This window comes from Lepidochelys olivacea (genome assembly GCF_965140295.1).
Source record: "Lepidochelys olivacea isolate rLepOli2 genome assembly, chromosome: 1".
In the NCBI taxonomy this organism is placed as follows: domain Eukaryota; kingdom Metazoa; phylum Chordata; order Testudines; family Cheloniidae; genus Lepidochelys; species Lepidochelys olivacea.
In genome coordinates, this window is record NC_140411.1 from 182,663,170 (window position 1) to 182,682,228 (window position 19,059).

The window sequence follows — 19,059 nt, forward strand, 5'->3', positions numbered from 1 at the left end:
ATGGTTTGGGATCAACTGGAAACAGAAATTCTTCTGTTTTCTTGGCAAAGCAAACAAAAATAATTTTGTCAAGATTTCAGGCATGTTCAACTGATATTTAAAATTAAAAACAAAGGAAATTTGGAAATGTCATTCATAAAACAGGGGCTGATAGTATCCCTCTTATATGCTGGAGGCCTGTGGTTTAAGCACTCACCTAGGATGAAGGCAACCTGGGTTCAAACACCCACTCAGCCTGATGCAGAGCAAGAATTTGAACTTGGTTCACTCACATTGCAAGTGAGTGAACTCACTATTGGGCCATGGGGCATTCAGCGGTGGGTTTCTCCTGTTAAAGCATTGCCCTCTCCTCAAGTGTTTTGTTTTGTTTTTTTAATGGCACTTAAGTCCCCTTACAAATCTAGCTTGAAAGATAATTTTTGGCCAAACTATTTGGTGAATTCATGTCTAATTTGCCAATCGTTTTGGTCAACTTGAAACTGTACTTCCCCCTCCTCCCCAAGTAAATTGTTTGTCTGAAACATTTTGCTCATTTCAAAAATTTATTCTTAAGTGAGTCTTAACTTTCTGGTTCCCGAGGGGCAAATGCCACCATACCACAAGAATAGCTAATGTCTCTCAGCACCTTCAACCCGGCCAGAGGTCAGATCACCTGATATTTCATGACAAAGTTTCATATGAGTAGCAACCCCAAATTAAAAGCGTGGTTTCCCTTTCCCTCTAGTGGCTGACCCACACAGAGATAACAGCCTACTGCTGCTGCCAGGCGTGGAGTCATTTCTTTAGCTGAATTGGTAACAGCTTGTGTTTTGGTGCTCAAAGTCTCACATTTAAACTTTGCTATCAATCTGAAGTGGAGACTGTTACACATGAATATTTCAGTTAGACTTCGGAGACATTTGGTTGTTTATCTAAACTTCACAAAATTCTGTACCCAAGTAAAGAATGCTTCATTGAGTGACCTAATTCTCATCTTTCATATAGTTTTATACATTAAGAGATCTTGATTTCCATGACTAGAAACCAATCTCCACTGGGTCAAGACTGAATTTTTACACCTGTACTTTCTTTGTCATGCCATAGATACATTCATAATTGCAAAGACAAGTATTCGTACATTGTACCGAAGTTTCACAAAAAGAAAAAAATTCTTTCTGTGTCACTTTAAAAAAATCTATAATTATTTAGCAAAGCCATATAGTGTATTAAAATAAAAATACTCACTCATTGCTGGTTCTATAATCTATTACTGGGTAAAATAATTTTATGAGCTAAAATGTATGTTTAATTATTCAGTGTGCATTGATGATTTCTTTCATACCATATTTAACAGTAGGAGGTTATTTTGTAATTTTATGAGCTTAGCAGGAGCAAGAAAACATTTTCTCCTTAGATTAATAAGGTAATTACTACCTCTGTCATATCGTGCTGTAGTTACCCATGTTATTTTTTCTGTTAATCAAAAAAGCACAAGTGTTTTAAAGTTATACATCTGTGGGAGTAACTCAAAGTTATGAAAAGAAGAATTATTTTTCAATATAAATGTCAAGCAATTTTGAATCCCAGGAAATTAAGACCTTAAGTAAATTACAGATTTGCAGTGTTGAACTAGTGCTCGGGGGTACATTGTTAAAGCTTCACTTGGGAATTTATTATTAAAATTGTGCACATAAATCCTTATGTACAGCTTTGAAAAATAACCACTCTGAATTAAACAGTTAATGTATTATGTCACTATTTATAATAAATATTAAATCTCAATATTGTATTACTTTGCTTGAAGAATTAAAGGTTAGCAGCAATGTTTTAAAAAACAAACTATTTCAGATTTTAAATTACAGAAATATATGAAAGATGGAATCCTGACTCTATTGAAATCTATGACAAAAGTCTCATTGACTTCAATAGAAACAGGATCTCCCATAGAACAAAAAGCAACATATTCTGCCAGCTGTACTCACACTGTGTAGTACTTTATTCCTACAACAACAGGACTCCTGGAAGGCTGGGAGAATCTGCTATCACCTAAAGGGAAAAATCCCATAAATCCTTTAAAAACAGATTAAGGTGTAATTTTTTTAATTTGTCCTTGATATTTTAATTTTATTGAGATGGCTCTTGATAGCCTCTGGGCTGAGGATCAGACCAAAGCTTGTGTGTCACATAAGTCCTTAAGCTTTCAAATAGGGCTTGAAGGGAACTTCCCCATAGGTACTGAGAGTTTTTGCTCCATTTATTTCCAGTTGCCACTTATACATTAAAAGAGGAAGGCTCTTCCCCAATCCCCAAAGAATGGTCTTTAATTCCTTCTAGGTTACCCCTGCTGGCACTAGTCTGCTAGTGCAGGTACAGCACTTGAATCTCCGTCCTGTTGAGTCCTTCAGAGAAGGTGCTGTATGCAGTAGAGCGAGGGAGCTCTGCATAATATAACAGTACGTCAGGAAGGCAACGATGAAAACCTGGGGTCAAATGTTCACCTTGGAGACTCAGAGCCCTTCACAATGGGAACTCGACCTGGAAATCAATCTGGATAATAGGAGAACTGACCCAAAGAGTTGGCCACAACTAGAACCAAATCTTAAACGAGGCCCAGATTTTCAGTTTGTGAGTACCAGTGCGCTACAGGTGTGGAAGTTTAGGGTGCACAGAAGCGTATGCATACTTCAGACCATATGGGTCTTACTCTTCATGGAGGTTTAAAGAAGTTTGGTTCAGTTTGCTTTTTCTTTAATTTTATGGCTGCAATTCTGACACAAAGTGAAGTATCTCAAAGTTCACAGAAAAGAAGCTCTTTTTGCTGGCAATGTCAGCCAAAATGTCACCCACGATTCACATATGCTTGTGAATGCTCGTGGAAAACCCCACATCTCATATGCAAACACCTCATGAGGAAATATCAGTAATTTCACGCAGCTCTAATGATGGTTTGTCAATGTTAAATTAATGGCATCCTGGGGGGAAAAAGTAATAACATTTTCTCTGATTAACCTAACTGGCTTCAGGACTCTGCTGCAGTTCTGCTCAAATTCATCAGCAAAACCATTTTTTGTATAGTGCCCTGAGTTGGAAATCTTGATTCTCTAACAGCCAAGGGGAGAAATGTCAATTCTCAGTGTTCTGTTGGTTTCTGTAATTAACTATGATTACAAAATACATTTATTGTCATAAGATTTAGCTGTGATGTAAGATCCAATGATATACCATAAATCCCCAAAATAACTTTTCACATCAACAAGTCATGCATTTGCCCTTCTTTGAGAAAAATCAGTTGTACATCTCCAATACCAGAGATGCTGTAGAATAATAAATAATAATTAGAATTAGGATCTTAAACTCTGAAATGTGACATAAATATACATACCTCAAGTCAATGCAGCTGTCAGTGGAGAGATATCTAGCCTTTTTAAAGAAAACATGTAGTGTATCTGTTGGCAGATCGCATAACTTTACTTCATGTCAGAAGATGCCTAGAGTCCTCTTAAAGTAACTGAACAAAAAAGAAAATTACAGTGAACATTTACTTCAGAAAATTATCTTCATTACACAGTATTGCACCATGTATTGTGTGCACTCTTTTAGAAAAAAAGAGTAGGAATAATATTCCTAGGGATTTTCTGTGCAATATGAAAATGGAATTCAATGGAAATGAAAACAAAGAAATATACTATACAAAAAAAAAAGGTCAATCAATAAGAAAAGTGATGGACACATCAGTGATTCAAGTTGCCTCTCAAACATACTGATAGCAGATTACTTTTCATTGTGCATGGATTTAATTTATTATTAATATGAATATTTCAAAATGGAACAGAAGCTCCAGGATTTGGCCATTTGGCCATTCCATTTGGCCATTTCAATTATAGTAATTTCTTAAATAAGGTGAGCAGTATTTAGTCCCAGATTGAAAATACAACAACAATTTATATAGAGAAACCACACAAAAATTACTCCAATTGGAATCTAACAAGGGCAGTAGAACTAACTCCCATTTAACTACCTCGTATAGTAATAGAAATTGGGGCAATCATAAATGACACTGAAATGCTGTATAAGACTGTTGTGATGCAGGGCACTTGGAAGTTTAAATAGCCATATTGAACACCTGCCACTGAAGAAGTGGGGTTTTTACCCACGAAAGCTTATGCTCAAATAAATCTGTTAGTCTTTAAGGTGCCACCGGACTCCTTGTTGTTTCTGCCACAAAGTGTTTTTCTTTAATTGCTAATACCAGTCAGCTCACATCCCAACATCTAAAGAGGGCGGTATTTAATATTCACAAAATTATTATATCTAACGGTTTGATTAATAACTGGCCTCGTCTATGGTTTCTAGGCAACAACAGATCAAAAACTCTGAAAGCTAATCCCAGTTCTTCATGGGGAATTTTTTAATTGCCTCCTTTTTGGCAGCTTTGGAAAGCAAGGTCAGCCTCTTTGTGCAACTGGCTCTTGACAGTAATGTCAGGGGACCCACTAAGCATTTCAAGGAGAACTCAGATGTCCTGACATGGACCTTTTCCTGATGCCAACCTCTCTTCTCTAGTGTAGGAGGGGAGGTAGAAAGAAAGGCCTGTTACACACAACTACTTCTGCTGAACGTTAGAAACAGGGGACCACTCACTCAAGGCAGAACAAAAAGGGGGCCACAGCCAAAAGACTAAAAACAAACAAAATCCTGCCTATTGATGAGCATGAAATCCTCCAATAGATCCTCCATTACAACTATTTTTATCTTCTATCAATTTTGTGTGAATAAATAACAAAGGATTAATAGAATGGAGTGTTGTTGTAGCTGGGTAGGTCCCAGGATATTAGAGAGAAAAGGTGTGTGAAGTAATATCTTTTACTGGACCAGATTCTGTTGGTGAGAGAGGCAAGCTTTTGAGTTTACACATACCTGAAGAACAACTCTGTGTAAGCTCGAAAGCTTACCTCTCTCACCAACAGAATTTGGTCCAGTAAAAGATTACCTCACCCCCCTTGTCTTTCAGAAGATTAATGGCACTATCTAGAGCAAACACAGAACCTAACTCTGCAAACACTTCCTCTGAGGCATGGCTCCAATGGAACTTCACATGCCTCAAGTTAAGCACATGTTTAAGGGCACAAAATTGCTCAATCCAGGTTGATGTTCCCAGCACCTTCCAGGATTAAGAGTGCAGTGCTTAATAGCGTGTAGTCCAGCTGGTGATTTGAACAAGTTGTTCTCCATTGTTCAGACTAGGTTAGAGATGATTAGTTAGCATTTTGTGGGATAGCTGGTATGACTCCTATGTGTGCTATGGACACAGGCCTGCAAACACTTCTTATATGGATTATGTCCCAATTCAGGAAAGCATCACTGTTCAGGACACCACTCAAGCACATGCCTGCAAACACTTCTTATATGGATTATGTCCCAATTCAGGAAAGCATCACTGTTCAGGACACCACTCAAGCACATGCCTGCAAACACTTCTTATATGGATTATGTCCCAATTCAGGAAAGCATCACTGTTCAGGATACCACTCAAGCACATGCTTGACTTTAAGAATGTGCTTAAATACCATTGGCTCTGAAGTCAGATTTATGATATATTTAAAATAAGTAGGTTAGTCCCCCACGCTACCCCAAAGCTGGGCTTTGTAACATCAGTGGGACTATTCATGGTAGTAAGCACTAAATCCAGCAGAAGTGATTGCAGAATCACACCTACAGCACAGATAGGAGCCATACCAGCTTCCTCACAAAGTGCTGCCCAGACATCTGAACCTCAGAGTGAAAAAATGGAAGTCTAGACTGGGACCATTAAACTTATGTTCATTTTGAGTTAATCTAATATTTTAAATTAGGTTGTTAACTTTTTGGGGCGGGGACCATTTTTTCTTCTGGGTTTGTAAAGCACTTAACACAATGGGCTCCTGGTCCATGACTAGGGCTCCTAGAAGCTACCTCAATACAAATAAATAAACAATAATAAATAATGAATCCAAATTTGTAGATGTGTGAGGAGATTCCACAATCCTACTGCCTTACCCAACCACTGTTTTGAAACAAAAATAGGGGATTATTTTTGTTGTAAAAACTGGTAAGACAAATTGTCCTCTTTTTTTGCAGTAATGTAGATGACTGATACCAGCCTCATGTTTCAGTAATTCTTAGATCTTTAAAATTAACTGAACAGCCAAAGTTGGGAGGTTTGCAATTTTCACCTGTTCAGCATTGTGGGCTATGGTGTAGAGAAGCTCATTTACACAAGTTCTCCACCTTTCTGTTGGATTTGCGTCTTTTAGACAAATACAGACTCCTTTTCTTTTCCTTTTTTGCTCTAACAGCCTTCTGTCTCAGGCTGTCCTACTAAACAGGTTAGTTTTCCCCAGGGCCGGGATTTGTTACATTCTGTGAAAAGATTTGTGTTGTCCACATACTCCATATAAAACTATTATATGGCAAATACATTTAAATAACCTGGAAACACCATGATAAAGATTCAACCTAATCCTACATATTTAATGTAAATCTCTTGTGATGATTGTCTCCTATATTAATACAAAGGTGAGTTAAGAAATAGGAATTTACTGTATTTCAGAGATGATTTGTTTAGAAATAAGGTAATCTCACAACCAGAGAATATTCATTAAGCTGAAAATCCATGCTGAGCTATTCAGTACATTACATATTCCTTGATGAATTATCCCCTAAATAGTTATTAAACCCAGGTCTTCCAATCTGACAAAATATATTTATTCAATAAACTCCACACTCACAAAAATTTACATTTTCCACCAGCTCTTTCATAGTCAGAAGTTTTATACAAATACAATTTTAACAGAGTTTCACACAAAAGGAATCAGATATCATGATCTTTTTAAAATGGACATACACCACCTACTCAATAAAAGCTCCCATGAAGAGGTAATGGACTATAGAAACATGCTCAGGCTTTTAAAAAATTATTTTTCTTTGTAAATCAATCCAGTCTTTGTTCTGTGTTGTTTGAGATAAATCAGGAAATACATTAATCCTTTTACCTTTTTAGTAGACAATCTTGTGTGTCTGACTCTGAGCTAATATTGTACAGTTTCTTTCTGTACAACAGAAGAAGAAAACACACAACAATGATCAGTGCTGTTCAAAGAGTACAGTTCTCTTTAGCAGCAGTTGCAGCTGTATAATCTATTGATCTTCCCAATTACTTTAGAAGTACACCTGAGGAGGATTGATTTCAGTAAAGAAATTGTAAACACCTTTTTGAGTGAGAAAAGAAAATGAAAGCATCAAACTTTATATCCAAACTGCCACAGGTTGGAGAGGATGATCATCTTCTCCTAACTTAAGTTCCAACACATCACAGCCAAATAAACCCATTTGGATTTTTGGACCTGATCCACATCCTGGTAAAAATCAATCTGAACCTTCCTATTGATTTCAGTGTGCATTAAGCCATGTCCTGTAGTTTTAATTGTTCTGTACTGTGTGTATTATTTTACCTAATCACCAGAAAAGTCCATGGATAACTTCTTATGAAGAGATGGAAATCCCTCATTATGCAAGGTTGTGACTAACTGTATAAGCCTGGCTTTCACTCTGAGTCTATAACTTTTTCCCTACAATCAACTAATCTACCTGATATTTTCTTTTGTGAGACCCAGGTACTCGTGCTTCTCTACCCATGGATTTCAAACACAGTTCCACTACAAATTTACACAAACTGTAAAGGATCCAAGTAAGAAGAAACCAAAAAGCAAACTAAGTATGTCCCCTTTAGTAAGGTCTCAGGGAAGGAACAGCTGTAAGAGCTATCCAAAAAGCCTTCACCTCATGACCTGGTTCAGAGCTCCCCACATTTGACATCCACAAAGTCTCTGGACCCAGTCAGGCAGATGTCCTGGGGCCTGCGAGAGACAACCACCCATTGTGTAGCCCAGCCCCAGAACGGAGCAGGTAGTCTCCTTGATTACATCCAGGCTGTTTTACTTGTGACCTCCTGCCTGTCCCTTAATGGTCCACTCCTTCACACAAACACTTTGTATATGTTTAGCAGAAAGCAAAACCATCTTCCTAATGATCCTAAAACCCAAGTTCTCTAAAACCACAGATGTTGCGGGGGGGGGGGGGGGGAAGATCTCATGAGGTTGAAAAGAAATCTGGCAAGTTAACTAGTACTTTATGATGCTTAATTGATTTATTTCATTCTCAAAGTTCTAACTTTGCACATGAACTAACACGACATTTCCCCCTTATTAATATGAGAGCTTTGTTCCGGTAGTGTGGAGAAATTAATCAAAGCTTCACTGAGCAGCTTTCCCAGTACACCTCATTCCTAATATTCTATTGGGCCTTTCCCAAAGCTGCAACTGTAAATTATATCTGAGCCATGCTCACACCATTTGCATCTCTAAAACCAAGGCAATTTAAAGTTAAATAATTTAAGAAGGGCCGTTTCTGCTGCAAGAGGAAGTAACATCAAGGCTGTTGCACAATTCCTGATGCATCTTCCTAAACACAAATCATATCACACATTCTTTTCTGTTCTGATGGCTAAAACACTTGCCCTGTGGTCAGGATGTAGCATTAGTCCACCTTCAGAAGGTGCATAGGAGGAAAAGGAGCATTTGTGACACCTACAAGACAATGAAAGTACAGGATGGCTCTAAGAGAAGCCCCCTGATGACTTCTGTATCAATATAGATGGAACATAAGTGGGAGTCCTCCCAGGTTGCTCAAGGCTGGCTTGATACAGCAAAATGAGTCATGTTCCCTCCCACTCAGGCTATAGCCAGCTCCCATCACTTCCCATCCTCCTCAGCACCCCTCTGGTCTGCTACCAGAAAAGAATCCACCCTAGGGGAGTGCAACACAGGACTCGTAGCTCTGAGGGAGGAAGGACAAAAGTAGTGTGCTGGATCTGCTGAGAAGTAGTAAATGAAGATTGTATCATAATGCATGCTTGCAGTGACTGAATTAAACTTGTACTGGCATTGCAACCTTAATTCTGACATTTCTTAAATTTGCAAACTGAATAATATTCTTTAAACTTAAGTTTCCTATGCTTTTAAAAAAACTAATTGAAAACAAAAACAGAAATTCTATTATATAGCATCATATTGACACCCACTTATGTCATCAGTAAGTTTGGAATCTTTAGATCCAGTGTGCAGATATCTGCCACTTAAGCTAATGGAGTAACTGATAGCAGTGGCATCCCTCTATGTAGATAGATTTTGTCTTTTCCCTTCACTGCTCAATCCCATCCCACTCTCCTTACCTACCTACCCCCAGTCTCCACTCCTCAGGCTTCTAATCCTTGTTCCAGTCTTCTTGACCAGCCAGTCAGAGTCTCCATCACTCTATAATAACTATAATTAATTTATTTCTTAAACAGTTACTCATCATTGCACTCACTCTCTCAAAAGCATTCTGGTCAGAACTTTTTGGTTAAGACTGAGCTGAGTTTTGCTGTCAATGCAGAGTTTAAACTCTCAGTGTTACTTAGGAATAATAGAGTGCATATATTCATAATTACAGTACTTACTCTGAGTCTGAATTTTCAGAGACTTTACAAGTAAATCCATTAGTTAAGTTATGAATTAATATGAATTAAGAATTGTGGGTTTGGGTGTAATTATTTTTTTTTGTCCTGAATGGTATTAGTAATGAAATAACCTGGACATTTCGTACTTCAACAGAATTACATTATTAGCAATTATATTTAATTGTTATGATCACACAGACTATAGGGAGGGCCAGGTCAACAGTTCAGGTCTTTACTGAATGCATTGTGATATCAGAGAGAATTCGACAAATCATGACCCTCCCTCTAGAGCTAACTCACATGATAGAATAGGAGCAGCCTGAATAGACCACTAGTGTATCAAGAGTTCTCACTAGTAGATTTGGCCCAACTGTCATTGCCCTTTAAAAGTTCCATTGGAGAGCCATTAAAACCCAGAGACATGGGGACTAAAGAAGAGGATGACAGGTATAAAAGATTAAGAAATGCAACAAAGCAAAAGATACATTTTCTGCAAGAGAGTTTGTTTCTAAAAATAATGGGGATTGTACTATCAAAGACATGTAAATATTAGTGCAACAATTTACAATATTCAGTTTGCGCTTAATTTCAAAACAGTGGCACCTTTGTAACATCAGAAACAAATATAATGTTATGTTGCTATAGCAACAGGCATGGCAAGACTTCAGGAGTGGAATTGAGTGACATCAGAATAGATTCTGCTGCAAGCTCGGTTTTCAAGCAGGAAGGTGAGTTCTCATGAGTGAGGTTATTGTGATCGGAGGCCACAAAATGCAGAGGTCACATCCTCAACAACCTAAGTCCATTTGTCACAAGAGTTATTTCCTAGATGCCATGTGCTTGCCTGAAAATATCTGTATGACTGCAGCACACAGCACCCCATATCTTTCTCCACCCTCTATATTCCATTTCTGAATGTCACCTGCATGGGTGATTCAGATTCCAAATTCCCTGTCCCAAGGCAATCCAAATCAAAATCAAATTGTGAAATAGTAGAAAGCTGAGGGTCTAGTCAGAAGCCTGGGAAGAACTGGGATAATTAGATATTCCACCCCTCAGGGAAGTTAACACAAGACACCCACAAAATCCTACATAGATCAGAGTGATGAGGCCAGAAGTCCTCTTTCATTTCAAAAACTGATTGTGTAGGTCTCCAGGTGGAATGTTGGCCTGGGGAGATATATTTGGCAGCAGGAAACTAGAGTTCATAACCACTAAGAACTGAAGAAAATAAATTAAGGACAAAACAAGAAAACCCATTTCTGTCTAGCAAACAAAAGTGCAGTCAAAAAAGGAGTGTAAGAGACCGCTATCACTGCAAAGGCACTATGGTCCATAGAATGGGGGTGAGGAAACTTCTCCCCCCGCTCAAGGGCAGGAGTATCGTCAATTTATTAGTTAACTGGAGAAAGCAATATCCCAGGCTTTCTACTCTCCAATTCATCCAATTTTGCCCCCTACTTTCCTGTCCCACTTCCACCCACAGTGGCTACTTGCTAATGTTCTTCAGAGGGAAGGCCACTGGATCCTGTTTCCCCCCAGCTCATAGAAGGAACAGATCAGGGGAGGGGGAAATCTTAAACCCTCAGCATCAAAAGACAAGGGGGATCTTCACATCACTACTTCAATACACTGATTCAGTAGATGGGAAGTGGCAAGAGGGAGAATCATTGTTTAGACAAGAAAAAGTAGAGGATTAAGTGAGAAGGGAATCACTCCCTTTTATAAGGTTGCAGGGAGAATGCGGGGAAGTGGACCAGATACTGAATCTTCACTCCTCCCTCCTATCCATAAGAAAGAGGGAGGAGAGGCTAAGGAGATAGGTGGAATTTCACTAAGGTTGGTACTGGGAATCTTTACTGCCCACCTGCAGAAAATGAGAGCAACATGCAGGCAAATATCACTCTTCTCCAAATAGTGAGGAAATGGAAGAGTAAGTGGTAAGAACCAGAACAGGGAAGAAGCACGGCATCTCGGCGAGGATCTCTACCCATTTCCCCGTGAAATAATAAGGGAAGCTGGGGGAAGCAAAAGGTAATATGTTTGTCTCCACAAGGAAGCAGTGAGGGGATGAGACAGCAGAGGGAAATCACTAATCTTGTTCCCTAGACTGCGGGGAAGTGGAAGGAGGGGACTGGAAAGAATGAGACAGGGAAACCATCACTCCCTTCCTACCAGCTGGGAAAGGGGCAAGAAGGAGGAAGAGGGTGGTGAGGAACCTTCATTGCCCACCCCTCAGGAAATGGAAAGAGGCATGGAGTGATGATGGTCACTTCCCTCCTGCAGGCACTAATCGGTGAGGAGCTGGGAGGTGCTATTGTGTATCTGGGAGAGAGTGTGTAAGTGGTTGAACTCACCACCACAGCAAGCCCTGGAGTCAGACCATGATGTTGCAGGGGTCCGTCTCTAGCACCCACCTCTCTCCAATTCTTTAGCTCTGCAAATTCCCATCTCTTTCTGCATCTTCCATGGCCTGGCCCTTCAGCCAGATCACCCCAAGTTCAGACTTCTTCTGGGGTGACAAAAATTCAATTGTAAATCCAAATAAATACCCAGACCAATAATTCTACTGCCCCTCTTGGGCTATACTGAAGTTCTCTGCTCTCTCTCTTTACTCTTGGGTCCTTCAGAATTCTTCTATGCTGCTTCTTTCCAGCAGTTTTCCTCTCTGCCTTCCCTCCGCATGGACTTTGGCAGTTGGCCACAGGGATCTCCCTGCTTCTGACAGGCCCTCTTTCAGGGCCTCCCATAAGAGCCTACTGTGGTCCTCTCGAGCCTACCTTCACCAGATCCTTTTCAAAGAGCGCAGGGACTTACCTTGTTCCTCCCTCCTAGGTCTCTTCCCTCACAGAGTTCTCTTCCATCTGTCCAGTTCACCCTGACCCTTCTACAGCTGGGCTCACTAACAGTAATTGAGTCCAGATCATGATCAGCTTGGGGATATCTTCTATGTCACTGCAAGTTTGACCCCAACTCCCCTTAAAAGGGCAATCAGCCTGTGACAGGGAGTAATCATACCCTTTCTCCCTCAGGGCAGGAGGTGGAGTGTAGGTGTCAGGGAGGGCAACACTAGTCTCCTCTGTCAGGCAGCAGGAGTGCCAGATGGAGGTGAATGAGGGTGAATAAAATCATGTGTCTCATTTTTGTTACCACACAATTCCTCCTCCTCCTTTTTGTTATGAGGGAACCCACTCATCTCTCTCCTCCAGGCAGCTAGGAGAGAAACAGATTCTTCATTCCCTTCCCTCAAAACAAAGAGGAGGAGGAGGAGGAATTGTGGGGTAACAAAAATGAGACACATGATTTTATTTCCTCCCCCAGTATGTATATGCACGAGCAGAGGGGGAGGTGCCAAGCCAGGGCTCAGTGCTCTTTTGCTGTGTGCACAAAGCATAGTGGTTGCCTGCAGCTGACTGAGGGAGCCCTGCATAAGTGTGGGAGGAAGAGTGAGAGGTGGAATGAGGAGCTGGAACCTACCCTCAAACCAAGCAGGGGAGGGGACTCAGTGCAGCTTGTGGGGGATGATAGGGGAGCCAGTTGATCTTGCAGGGGTGAGAGCCCCATTTTCTGGGCCCACTCACAAAATACCCGATAGCTATGGAAGTAAAGGAGTCAAAGGAGAGAGGGTAGGAAGGGAGAGCCAGAGTGTGATTGAAGCACCTGAGTGCTGCAGCCAGTCACTTTAGAAAATTAAGCGCAAAATGCATGCGAATGTAGAAGGCAAGAAGTACCTCCCTGTCCCACAAGAAAAGGTAGAGCAAATGTAATCCCGACAAACCCTGGTTGTTGTCAGCTGGGATCAAACCTGGGACTTCTGTAGGTTAATGCATGAGCCTCTACTCTTTTAACCAAGGCTGTAGCAGGCTCATCAATCTCTAGCTGGTCTTGATGTCAGTAGAGGGGGACTTAGTGCCACACCGAGCAGGCATGAGTTACACAAAGAGATAACAAAAGGCAGCAAATGAAAAAGGAAAAAAAAGACTCAAAGGGGAAACAGGAAACAAAGTGCATCTGCAGTCTGGGAATACTGAGAGCATCTCCAGAGCAGTCAGGAAAGAGAAGAAACATTCCAAGAGCTGACCTATGATGATACTACAACTACAACAACAAAACTTGGAAAGGACCCAGAGAATGAGGGGGGGGGGAATATCTATGGCAAGGGTATCCCTGCTAATAGCCCCATAGAAATTAAATTGTACAAACGCAGAAAGCTGCATTGGTTGGACTGGAAGATTTCAAAACTTACAGAAAGTTTCAGGTTTCCATAAGACTACAGAAAAGGTCAGATCCCTAAAGGTGCAGAAGGGGAGTCCCCTGCCATGAGCAATCCCTGGGTAGGGCAGAGCCATGATAGGAGCAAAAATTAGATTATCACTGTGAATGGGACTAAGCTTCCTGTAGTCAAGATAGGCGTGTTGAGAGATTTCAGGAGTACAGAAAATTGTAGGAACGATCCTGTACATGAAAAATTCATAATTCAATTTGGCTCATGTTATACAACCATTCACAAAGCTCCTTCATGGACATCTGTATGAACAGAGGATTACATCCAGAGGGCATGGGATTACTGAGATAAAAGAGCTCCTGATGTTTCCATGTATTTGGTCCAATATCGTAACAAAGCAGAGACAATGGTAGTAGCTGGGGACTGGACCTGATCTTTGGTAACATCAACATCAGTGAACAGTTAAATTGCTTTAATCTCCAAAGACCTAATAGAAATAGAGCAATGATGCACTCAAGATGGAATGAATAAATGCATCAGTTGCAGCAACTTGGGTGTGCAGAGGACTTTACATGTAATTAATGGATGTGGAGTTCATTAGATCACAGGCCTTTCTTCACCCTTCTTGGATTTTCAAAAAAAAAAGTCACTGGAAGAAACCTTCAGAATCCAATGATTTCACCTTAGACATGCACTTTACATACAAAATGGTAGGCAGCACACACACAAAAAGTTATAACAGGAAATACACATTATAGAACTCTATTTCAAAGGGGGGAAAAGGTTGACAGGAAACACAACCTCTCTTTGAGGGTCTGTCTCTCTGACTCTTTAATTACTTATACAGGGTGGAATAACTTAAACAGGAGAGACTGAGAAAGCCCAACCTCAGACTACTCTGTATCCAAGGGGTAAGGGAACTGTTCTGACGTGGGAAACCCAAGTTAAAATCAGTTCTCTCCATCGAGGGGGGCAGGGGCAGAAGAGAGGGAAAGGGGATTTGAACTCATTGTCTTGTACATCCCAGCTGTGTCTCCTAATCATGAGGGCTAAAGCTTATAAAGGGAGCTATCACCACCACCTTCTCCTTTCTACTTCTTGTTTTGTGAATCTATGCCTTTAAAAACACCTGGAAACAAAATGTTTCAGGTGAAACAAAACGTTTCTTTCAACCTGAAACTGACTTTTTCAATTTGCCAGTTTTTTTCATAATTTTCAAATTTGGTTTGATCTGAATGAATTTCCCAACTCCCCCCCACCCCTCAAAATGTCCACTGGAAACCACCCCTGCCCCCCACTAATGTATTCGCCTGGATCTACTGTTGGGTAAATATGATAACAAAAAAGCCATACAAGGTACATAAAATATGTTTCTTAAGTATATATATGCGTATGAAAAATTGTGCATATTTTGTTTATATCCCTCTCCTCTAATTTGAGATGTTGCTTCTCTTGAAGAGGATAAGGAGGGAAAGACTGAATTAACAAGATGTGCACCTCCTATCACCTTGATCCCTTTCTCATATACTGTATTCTGCTTCAACTATTTTATCTGTTGTCAGTTTAGAACGTAAGCTCTTTAGGGAAAGGACCCTTTTACGGTAACAGCATGGAGGGGTGCTGATCTTGACTGGGACTCCTGGAGTTATTACAGTACAAACATATGTTTTTGTATTGAATAAAGCCTGATCTAAGCAAAATAAAACTGTCCACAGGTTTTCAAGTAAATGAAGATAATTCAGGAATAATGAGAAGACTCTGGATGATAATCAAGTGTGAGAAAATTCAGAACTATTCTTGTAAAAGTTACGCAGCCAGAAAACTCATGACTCCACCATTCCGATATAAGGTGCAGAAGATGATAGTGGAAAGTGCCTCAGGCAGCCTGTGGGCAGTTCTTAGAAAACATTAACAAAAAAAGAGAAGCAACCAGTTGCCTTAATTTCCTAACTCCTAACAGAAGCAAAACCATTTTGAGTTCTACATCAGAGAAAGAATTCACTCATTGGCACACATGTGTTCAGTTTACTGGATGGGTATGGAGTTTATTATCAAAGCTAGAACACAGGTCTTCTTGGATTCAAATACTTGGACAAACTTCCACCTAAAGTACCAAGAATGATGTTAACCGCCCTTTCAGAGGAAGAACAGCACTTTTAAAAGCGCTTTTGAGTGCATGTTGACTCTAATGCAGACTCTCCCCAAATCCATCACGCATTTACACCTTGTGACTCATCATATCTTACAAAAGAGGCTGGGGACATAGGACAGAAACGTCTGAAAATTTGATTCCCCATATGAAGGAATATAATCATGCAAAAAGGTCTGCTGCTGATGCAACACCACTGAGGAATATCAGTCTTCTCTAGCAAAGTTCATACTGAAAATGAGTAATGGAGTTTAGTGCATAAACAAGAATGATAGATGGACTCTTCATCTCACGCAGAATGAAAAAGGTGAGTTCCAAAAAGAGAACTCAAATGAGGAAGATATGGTCTGTACTAATCATCAGCTTGGATTTGAGAAGCACAAGAAAAGCTTGTCAGAGACTTTTCAGCAAACAATAAGTAATGTGGCAATGCACCTCCTTCATCTCACCAGATCAAGCACTTCCCCCTCTGGCGATGGCAGTCCTAGGGCAAATCAGCCCCACCCCACTCTGGGCCGCATTCCTCCTCTGCACTTCTGTGCTCCTTTGGCCGTATTTCCTGGGTAGGCCTCAGGGTAGGCCTATGGTGTGATCTTCCGCCAAACAAAAGGGGAATAGTCCCATAAAGACAAAGGGTGATACCTTCCCCTGCCTCCTCTCTGGGGCTGGTGGTCGCCCTGTAGTCTGCCCTGGGGTGTCAGTCCTTCCCCTAGCAGGCACTCAGGCTTGTCTGCTTCCCCTATGTGAGGGAGCACAGCTTCCTCTCTTGGAGAAGCTTATTTCCCTGATGCCACTAGCCTGGTAGCAGCTTGTCTCCCTCTCCCTCCTGGTTTTAAAAGGTCTCAGCATCCTTTAACTGGATCCAGGTGTTCCTAATTGATCTGAGGTAACCCCTTCTCAGCTTATAGGGAAAAGGGCCTTTAACATTCTACAGCAAACATATCTGTCTTCCCACGCCTTCTTGCAGCCATCCGGCCTGAAAATCATTCATGTTAATACCAACAAATTGGTATGGAGACTTACTGGATAGACATGAAACAGTCATCAAAACAGAACACAAGCCTTCTTTGGCCAGTTATAGATCTAAATGGTTGGCTGAATTTTTTGAGAATCCAAAGATTTTATCTGTTCTTCATGTAGTCCCTCTAGGAATCCTAGTTTTTTCCTAACTGCTCCCCTTCAGATTGTCTGCAATTAGATCAGTCCATAAACGCTTATCTTAAATTGCATCTAACAGCCTTTAAACTCCAGGGTTTATAGTTTCCTTGACAGTTTCTGAGAGGTAGCCTGGTATGGGTCTGTTACTCTTCTGTTGTTTTCTACCTCCCATTCCCTTTACAGTTAGGCTTGTTTCCTTGATTGGTCACAGCTGTGGGTGCATGTCTCCATGACTGGCAGTTCTGGAAGCTGGGATGGGGGAGGCGTGTAAGTATGATCAGCCTGGTTGCCTATAAGTAGGGAAGATTCTCCTCTCCCTTCACTTAGTATGGGGTTTGTAAACCCCATTACAGACGCCTACAACTGTACCTACAAACATACAAGTGCCAAGAAATATGCTAATAATAGTAACTGCCCTTTCAGGACTTTGAGAAGTGAGTCCAAGCGCACATAGGTGCTGGAACTGCGGGTGCTGCTACACCCCCTGGCTTGAAGTGGCTTCCATCATATACAAGGTTTATCGTTTGGCTCAATGCTTCTCAGCACCCACACAATACAGTTTGTCCAGTGCCCCTGCAAGTGCACGTTTGACTACATCATAGACTGTCCCCCAAACCACCAGCCAACCACACTAGACAGCAGAAGTGCAATATAGACATCATCATGTCTCACTGGCCCTTGCAAAAGTGGCTGGGGACATAGGAGAGAACTATTTGTGCGGTTTATTTTTATTGGAAGGAATGTAGCAATGGCAGAAGATCTGCTGCTGATGCAACAACACAGAGGAATACCATAGTTTTTCCTATCAAAGCTGCTGTTGGAAAGTGACAAGGGACTCCAACACAGAGAAATGTGGTATACAGGCTCTTCATCTCACTACTTTCACAAAAGGAAAAAAAAAACAGATTCAGTAAGGGGCTGGAATTTGATACAGACAAGAATAAAAACAAAACAAGACCTGGTCAGAGTTTTTCCAGGAAACATGGTATTTTAAAAGAAATAAGACAACTCCATAGAATAAGCAAATCTCTTTGAAAATGTAAACTTATACTGCTACATAATCACTCAGAAAATTAATGACTACCTGCTCCTCCATGATACTCAAGGCTCAGAAAATGGTCAGGGTGTGCAGTGATCCCTCATTATCCAGTGGTCCAGCACCAAATGAGCTCCAGGGTTCCTTCCTGTCCTGTCCCGGTACATCCGGCAAGGGAGGCGGGAGGGTGTGGGTTTGGCTCCACCCACCGGAGAAGGGGAGTGGTCCTTTTCTGGAGGGTGGCCACTCCACCTCATTGTATGCTAGGGCACTTTTTAATCAATCTCAACAAGAGAGAGGTAGAGTTTCCTTCCTGTCATCAGGCCTAACAGAAGCAAAGCAGTAGTATATGCATATTAGTGTTTAATCTGTGACTGATATAGGGTTCTTCATTAGACTGTCTTTAATCAAAATGCCTGGATGATATCGTGCCTAGTAACCAAAAATGACACCATTTATCTACAACAACGCGTTCCAAGAGAGAAACTAGCAATAGAATATCCCTTTTTAGATCCACTTATGCAGTCTTTGTCAATGGAGCGGCAGGGATTTGAGAAGTGATTCACTGTGCTTGTTCACTTGTTTCAGTGAATATTCCAATATCCAACAAATAACAGCATTACCAAAACCTTTGTTAGCAGCAGCAGTGTTGAAAATTAACTAATGTCACCAGTGTATAAGCAGATGTCAAACAACAGCCCTTCAGTTAGTGTGGCAGTTCAATGTGTATTTAAAAATAGTAGGAAAATGGAGTATACTGTGACCTTAACTGCCAGAAGCATTGATGTCAACATCTTCTACAGAGGTTTTACAGTCTGTCACATTCTTCTAGAGCAAGAACATTGTAACACAGTTTTTCTCTGCATATAACGAAATGGCCAGATTGGAGGAAACAGCTCCCTCTGTAATACATCATTTATATAAAGCCCATCGGCACTTCAGTTGTCTGCTTCAACTTTTGCTAATTTTCCAAAGGC